The sequence below is a fragment of the Vulpes vulpes genome, chromosome 10, assembly GCF_048418805.1.
Source record: "Vulpes vulpes isolate BD-2025 chromosome 10, VulVul3, whole genome shotgun sequence".
NCBI classification, from domain to species: Eukaryota; Metazoa; Chordata; class Mammalia; order Carnivora; family Canidae; genus Vulpes; species Vulpes vulpes.
Genome location: NC_132789.1, coordinates 93,584,133 through 93,592,958, shown reverse-complemented (window position 1 = coordinate 93,592,958; position 8,826 = coordinate 93,584,133). Strand labels below are relative to the sequence as shown.

The window sequence follows — 8,826 nt, the reverse complement described above, 5'->3', positions numbered from 1 at the left end:
CTTATGCAATCCTAATAATAACAAAATCAAGATCACAAAGTCAGAAATGAAATGAGACCAAAATAACATCAGCAAGGTAGAAAAAAGCAATGGTCTCTGCCGGGACTTATTATACAAAGGAAAACTGAACACTTTCATGCAAAATAATGCATTTAAATAAAATGCCTTTTTTTTTTTTAGGTGCTTACTTTTGCTGTGAAATAATCAGCACAGAAACTTGCTGTCTAAAACATGAATGACAGAGGCGTAAAATAAAAGGCCGATACGAGACACGCTGTAGCTCAGGGGTTAGTTAACTTCAGCCTGTGGACCAAATCTGGTTTGACACCTCGTTTTATGCAGCTAAAAATGGTCTCTAACTTTGTAAGTGGTTGGAAAAAATTAAAAGAATATTTTGTGACATGTGAGATGACATAAAATTCTAACTTCAGAGTCCACACATCCAGTTTTGTTGGAATGTAGGCACACATGTTTACATGTTGCCTAGGGCTGCTTTTGTGCTGCAATGGCAGGGGTGAGGAGTTGTGACAGGAATGGTGTGGCCCACACCCGAACACATCTACTCGCTCTCTTTTACAGAAAAGTTTGCAGATCTCTGCTCCCGAAGGGTTTAAATGGAGGCGCGCCTGGGTGCCTCAGGCAGTTGAGTGTCTGACTCTTGATTTCAGCTCAGGTCATGATCTCAGGGTCCTGGGATGGAGCCCCCCATCACACTCCACACTTGGGGGGGAGCCTGCTTGTCCTTCTCCCTCTGCTGCTCTCTTTCATAAACAAATAAATAAAATCATTTTTTTTTAAGTATTTACATTGAGAGGAACACAACAACTGCTCTCTCTCCCTTGCATTTTGGGAAGATGAGTTCTGATGGAGCCCCTGGCTTGCCTCCATTTCTTGGTATCATTTCACTATGAAGCTATATCCTCAGGCAGGGGAGCACAGACACCAAAACAGATTATAAAGATTTGAGATCATGATCAAGAACCAAAGGAGGGTGAAGTAGTGACTCCAAATAATTGATGTGGTCCTCACGTAGACTGCAAAGCAGCAAAAAGTTGCATTATAGATATATGTGTATGTATGTGTGAGATTTTGTTTCCTTATTTTTTCCTCTATGAGGAACAGTTCCCTATATGCTTTGTAGCAGATAATTCAGAGGTCAATACACCTTCTTCCTTTTAGAAAGCCTCCATTTTGTTTGAGTGTCTACACTCACCTCACACGACTCAGGGTCAAACTCTGACTCATCCAAGCCAGTCACTGATGTCTCAATCCTCTTGCCAGTGGTTGGTTTTCAGAAGAAGTGAATGACTCAATCCTGGCCAATAAAATGAGAGAGCAATTCATCTGGGGTTTTCTAGGAAAGACTTCTCCACTGATAAACCAGCCCCCCTCCGCCCAATCCTGGGCATTATGGTGTCTGTATATGAAACCTGGATCTGATAGCCTTGCCAGAACCTCAAGGGGAGCTTGCCTGAAGGCCCCTGATGCAGAACACACAGATGGAAAGAACCTGCACTTCTGAAGACATCACTGAGCTACTGAATTAAGCAACCACAGAAGTTTCATACCCTGGAAGATCTTATTACATGACAATAATTTTCCTTATTATTTAATCCACTTGCCATGGATTTCCTGTTATTTACAGTACTCTAATGAGTTTTTCCTTAATATCACATACATAAATCTACCACATACATAAATCTTTTAAATATCCTTTTTCATAGGGACATCTAGAGCCTGTTTCCCTGAGTGGTAAAAAGTTACTTGTAGGAGCGCCTGGGTGGCTCAGTCGGTTAAGCATCTGCCTTTAGCTCAGGTCATGATCCCGGGAATCCTGGGATTGAGTCCTCCGTTGGGCTCCCTGCTCAGCAGAGAGAACCTACTTCTCCCTCTGCCTGCTGCTCCCCCTGCATGTGCTCTTTCGCCCTCTCTCTCTCTCTGAAAAAATCTTTTTTTTAAAGTTCCTTGTAACACAATTGACTATTCTATACACGCTTATACTAGGAAAATTCCCAAGATAAAAACCAAAACAAAACAATGAAACCTATTTATTATTATCTACTTATATTTCACCTTCAGGTGAGATGAACATGTAGAGCATCATCTGGTTGCAAAGTTTTATCAGGATGAGTCAGTCCATCAGTTTTATTTCTCAAGTAGAAGTCCAGTGATGTTTGCAAAACTTTTGACCCTGCCTTCTTTGTGCACTCACCAGGAAAAATGCAGAATTTTATATTTTTGGATTATATCAGCAACTTTAATGATAAAGTAATCGTTTTTTCAAGGATTATTACAAAGTGTTTGCTTAGTGTATTATACTGCCCAGATGCTGTGGAAGTCACAGAGCAAAGGGAAGACAGTTCCTGTCTCTAAAAAGAACTAACAAGGGTAGCTTGACAAGCAGAGAGACAAGACACTCATGAAACAGCTAGAAGCCTAAGCAGCAACTGGAAACTTAGATCAAACTGTACTTTAAAGTTCAATGAATAACAATGTCTGTCATGAGAGCCATGTTTCCTAGTGGAGATGAACACGGTCTTTAGATTGTATGGTGTCTTAGTCTGTTTGGAGCTACTCTCATAGAATATCATAGCCTTGGGGGACTTATTCACAACAGTTCTGGGGTCTGGGAAGTTCAAGATCAAGGCTCCTGGTGAGAGGAGATTCAGTGTCTGGTGAGGCCCACTTCCTGGTTCATAGATGGCCATGTTTTTTGCTATAACCTCCAAAGGCAGGAGGGACGAGAGAGCTCTCTGGGGTCTCTTTCACGAGGGCACTAAACCCATGCATGAGAGTTCCACCCTCATGACCTAATTCATCTCCCACAGGCCCAACTTCCAAACAACTTCACACTGGGCCTTAGGAGTTAACATATGTATTTGGAGGGGGACACCATCCAAACATCTACAGTCTACAGCATATGAAAAACCAGAAAGACAGAGGTCATGTCTTATCAATCTTTGTTCACCCTGACCCAGCTCCAGGCACACAGTAGGGTGCCATCAGTATTAGTTCAACCACCGGCTGAACCGTGCATAAGTATCAAGTGAAATCCCTAATTCTTTATAACTCTAAATTCCGATTTGTAATTTCATATGTAATTATCATATAAATTACCTTATTGACACAATAATCCCGTGAATTTATTGGAGGAAGTTTATGGTTATGGAGGCTGTCCCTAATGTTTTCAGATTATCCACAGGAGGTTTATTGTTTGAGAGAAGAACAAATGTTATGTAGCAAGAATGTTTCTGCCTGATGTTTATTTGGCTTTTTCAGAAATCTGACAAACTTAATCTCTCAGTTCATTTAATGGTTAGACCCACTGCATAATGATACCAATGGGACTGAACTGAAGTCCTTAAAATTTTTCCAGTCCATGGGTCCATTCTTTGGTAATTGTTGGAATTTCAGAGTCCTATTCACATTAGCAGTTGCAAAAATTAATTCCTAACATCATCCCCTCTCTTCTTCCCCATACATTCATATGTGAGATGCATCCATTAGAGTTCATTTCATAGTTTCACATTCCCACTGTCACCTCTGACCTCTGCCTTGCCTTGAATCTCCCAATAAGCCCGGTTGTTCTGCACAGCGCATCTGTGATAGCAAATTTATGCCCATATTGTCAACAGATTTCCAAATATACTTATTAAAACACTCATTTCCATGTTCCACTTGATTCCTTTCGATTTATTTCCTTGGAATGTTTCATTTTGGTCACTGAAGTGGAGAATTGGCCTCATGAGGCAATATTATAAAATGAAGTAATATTACTATGAGCTCTCATCCTTCTCTCTGCCTCCAACTATTAAAAATAACTGTCGTGAAAAGCAGTTCTTCCTCTGACCTTACCCTTAAGTGTCATATCATAAAATCCAAAATAGGAGGATTCAAGGCAGCTCTGGAAAGTAGATTCCTCTTTAGATACTTAAAGAAATGCTTGCTTCTCTTACGTGAGTTTATATGCTTCCTGTCTGATGGATTTTTTTTAAGTTTACTTATTTATTTTAAGTAATCTTTACACCCAATGTGGGGCTCAAACTCATGACCCCCAGATCAAGAAGTGCACGCTTTTTGGACTGAGGCAGTCAGGCACCCCTTATGATGGAATTTTTAAATTCATTTATTCAACTAACAATTCACTTCAGCATTCAACACGTATTTCTTGATAACCAACTATGTTCAAAGTACGGTGTTGGCAATTAAGAGTTAACAGAGGTAATACGTATATACAATGGAATATTATTCAGCCATGAGAAAGGCCGTCTACAATATGGATGGAACTTGAGGACATCATGCTAAGTGAAATAAGTCAGATAGAAAAAGATAAGTGCTATATGATATATTTATATGTGGAACTAAAAAAGCCAGACTCACAAAAATACAGAGTAAAATGATGGTTACCAGGGCCTGGGGGCTGGATGGGAGAAGGAGAAATATTTAAGAAGTACAGACTTGCAAAGAGTGGCAAATAAGTCTTAGAGATCTAATGCACACTATAGTAAATATAGACAATAATACTGTATTACTTTCATCAAACTTGCCTGGAGACTAAATATTAATTATTTCAACCATTTAAAAAATTATAATTATGTGACAAGAGAGATGTGCTAATAATCATAATGGCAATCATATTACAATATATGTGTCAAATCAATATGTTGTACACTTTAAATTTACACAGTTATATATCAAATATATTTCAATTGAATCTTTTTTTTAAAGTTTATAGGCATGAATAAGATATAGCCTTTACCCACTAGGAGCTTAAAAATAGAGAAGATCCAATAAATATGATATAAAAAGGAAAGTGAAATTAAAAGCAACTACTATAAAGGCAGTATGTGAGGGTTTAATTTTGACTTGGGGGATTAGGGATGTTTTCTAGAAAAGCATCACTCACAGTAAGCCTTAAGACATGACTGTTGATAATGAGAAAAAGTGAAGGAAGGTAAAAATCAATAAGTAGACTAAAGTCAGGTTATGAAGACACCAATCAGCCATCCTAAGAAATCTGGATGGAAAAAATTATGAGCGCTGTAGAAAACCATTTCATGCTTTTTCAGGAGGGGGGGGGTATTTATTTTAACCGAGGTTTAATTCCTTTTAAGCAGCTGTGTGGAGGATGGATTGGACAGGATAGAAACCAGAGCCAAGGGCAGCCCAGGTGGCTCAGCAGTTTAGCACCACCTTCGGCCCAGGGCCTGATCTTGGAGACCCAGGATCGAGTCTCATGTTGGGCTCCCTCCATGGAGCCTGCCTCTCCCTCTGCCTCTCTCTGTGTGTCTCTCATGCGTAAATGAATAAAATCTAAAAAAAAAGAAGAAAGAAAGAAAGAAAGAAAGAAAGAAGAAAGAAAGAAAAGAAAGAAAAGAAAAGAAAAGAAAAGAAAAGAAAAGAAAAGAAAAGAAAAGAAAAGAAAAGAAAAAAAAAGAAAAGAAAAGAAACCAGAGCCAAGACTAGCTAGGAAGTTACTGTTATAAGCCAAGTGAAAGCTAATGAAAGACTGTTTACCTTTATTGCCTGCCTCTTAAGGAAATGTAAGCTCCACGAAGGCAGGATGCTTGCTTTGCTCACTGCTGTCTTCCCAGCACTCAGAGCAATGCCTGACATATAGACCAGTACTTGTCAAGTAAATGAATAAGTGAAAGAATAAATGACTGAGTTGATTAATTAAATGAAACACTGCAAATGTAAAGAGGTCAGAGAGATATTTGCCTCAGAGATGGAATTTTCTGTTTTTCTATTGACACATGCCATAGCTGGGTCCTTTTCAAGGGCTGGCAACAGACAAAGCTTGTTGGAAAACCTCCCAGATTTGCCTGCCTGTGCTCTTTCCAGCCTTTGTGACAATCTGCTTCCTTAGTGACCACCATCTTCCCACCATCGAGAGCGGAGGTCAGCCTCAAATTTGTCCTGCCACCTTTTGCAGGGTTGGTGAACAAAGAATGGCTTTTACATTTTCAAATAGGGGAAAAGCAAAAGGATAATAATGTTTTGTTACATGCTAAAATTCCATGAAATTAAAATTTAAGTGTCCATAAAGTTTTATTGGCACACAGCCATGCTCATTTGTTTACATATTGTCAATGGCAGCTTTTGCCCTACAATGGGAGAGATGAGTAGTTGAGACAGAGATGGAATTCCCTACAAAGCCAAAAATATTTATTCTCTGGCCCCTTATAAGAAGCTTGCCAACCCCTCATCTAGATCCTTTCTGGAGAGGAAGTTCACAATAAGGAATAAATCAGGGGCACGTGGGTGGCTCAGTGGTTGAGCGTCTGCCTTCGGCTCAGGTCATGATCCCGGGGTCCTGGGATCGAGTCCCGCATGGGTGTGGGGTACATAGCCTCTGCCTATGTCTCTGCCTCTCTTCCTGTGTCTCTCATGAATAAATAAATGAAATCCTTAAAAAAAAAAAAAAGAATAAATCATTCATCAGTGAAAGCTCCTAAAATATGTTTTTTATAAAATGTAGTAAGACAAAGCATCAAATAAAAACCAAAAAAAAAGAAAAAAGAGGAAAAGACACTAGTAATAGTGTTAGCTATATACTACATGCCACGTTCTCATCTAAACACTGCTTTAAATAAAATTGATTCTCTCCTCTCCATCCAACACGGCTACAAGATAGGTAGGCATCACCATTCTCATTTTCTAGATAAGGAGCCGAAAACTCAGAGGCCCAATAACTTTACCTGGGTCACAAAGCCTGCCTAAGACAAAGCCAGGATTTGAACCGACAGTAGTTGAGCTTCCAAACCACATCCTTAATTATAAATCTAGAATTTCAACATAAATGAGCAAAACTGTTGGGCTCATGCGCAGGGGAGAGAAAAAGTACATAGTTTTTCCAGGGCAGGAAGATGGAGAAATGTGGAGCCACGAAGCCTGGTGCAGGTTTTGACGACGGTGCACCTCCTCCCATCAGAATGTGACTATCACAGTGGAGGAAGAGTAGCGACTACAGTTGGACAGAGATGACCATTGTTAGCTGGAAAATAAAGAGACCATGGTTTGCATCTGAACTGGAAATTTTTACTTTTAAGCAGGGAATGAGAGTCAGCATAGAGTCTAGGCCCTGGAGGGTGAGGTTTGGAAGAGCAAAAATGGCTCATTTACAGCCACACACCTGTAGAGCAGACTTATCAGAGAAAGCACCTTTCTCCCCCTTCCACACGGTGACACTGAGCTAGGACCTGCTCTTGGAATCAGGCTGCAACCTCAGCTGTGCTTGTCACCTGCCACCTGCCACCACTCCCGGACCATGGCCCCCTGCCAGGTGAGCGAGCTCCGGGCCTCCGTGAAAACGTGTAAGCAGGATCCGAGCGTTCTGCACACCAAGGAAATGCGCTCCCTGCAGGAGTGGGTGGAGAGCGTGGGGGGTAAAAGACCACCTGCTATTCATCAGACTAAACCAGAAGACGATGTCAAGGAAGAAAGAACAGATAGTAAGACGGTGGAGTAGAGACAGACGAACCATCAAGTGAGGTAAGTGATCTAGAAATTGCCAAGGAAGGTGTGACTGAACCAGATACCGATGCTCCTCAAGAAATGGGAGATGAAAATGCAGAAAACCAAGGAAATGGTGGATCAGGCGAATGAGAAAAAAGTGGCTGCTGGTGCCCTAAATGATGGTGACCTACAGAAAGCCACTGACCTGTTCACAGATGCCATCAAACTGGATCCTCGCTTGGCCATTCTTTTTTTTTTTTTTTTTTTTCCGTTTGGCCATTCTGTATGCCAAGGGAGCGAGTGTCTTCATCCAATTACAGACTATGACAGGGCTATTGAAATAAATCCTGATTCAGCTCGGCCTTACAAGTGGCGAGGGAAAGCACGTGACTTCTGGTCATTGGGAAGAAGCAGCGCATGATCTTGCCCCTGCTCATAAACTGGATTACGATGAAGATGCTAGTGCAATGCTGAAAAAGTTCAACTGAGGGCCCAGAAAATTGCTGAACATCAGAGAAAGTATGAGCGAAAACGTGAAGAGCAAGAGATCAAAGAAAGAATAGAAAGGGTTAAGAAGGCCTGGAGAGAACATGAGAGAGGCCGAGGGAGGAGGAAGCCAGACGACAATCAGGAGCTCCAGGAGCTCGGTATGGCTCTTTCCCAGGTGGCTTTCCTGGGGGAATGCCTAGTAATTTTCCTGGAGTAATGCCTGGAACGGTGGGGGCCGGGGGGATGCCTGGAATTGCAGGAATGCCTGGACTCGATGAAATCCTTAGTGACCCAGAGGTTCTTGCAGCCATGCAGGATTCAGAAGTGATGGTGGCCTTCAAGGATGTGGCCCAGAACCCAGCAAATATGTGAGAATATCAGAGCACCCCAAAGGTTATGAATCTCATCAGTACATTTGTCAGCCAAATTGGGGGGTCAAGCATAATGCCCTTCTGACAAATTAAGCCCTTGCTGAAGGAAAAGCAACTTCAGTCACCTAATGGATGTCGCAATAATACAAACCAGTGTACCTCCGACCGTCTCATGAGGAAAGCTGGGGTGCTGTGAGGAGAATCCCTACTCCTCTGCCCCCCATGCAACGGGAACATTCTCCAGCGCTTTGCCATTAGGGTATTCATTCAGATAATGTTTTCCTACCAGGAATTACAAACACTTTTTAAACCTTAAAGATATTTAAAACCATTAAGAGGGTGCGTTAGTCCCCACACCCACATGAAAGGAAAGCACCTGTCTGCGTGTTCCTGGTTGGGCAGGGATAGGTGGACGCCTGGGGCAGATGAGCGCGCGGGTAGCTCTAGGGCATCTGCTGTGGATGTGGGGCCTGCCTTGGGCGATGGCATCCACTGCCCCCCTCTTCCT

At 41.7% G+C, this 8,826-nt stretch overlaps 1 pseudogene; it reads left to right on the top strand.

The window, feature by feature from the left end:
- Positions 1 to 7,270: 7,270 nt before the first annotated feature.
- LOC112926946 (hsc70-interacting protein pseudogene) lies at positions 7,271 to 8,403 on the top strand (annotated as a pseudogene).
- The last annotated feature ends 423 nt before the right edge of the window (positions 8,404 to 8,826 follow it).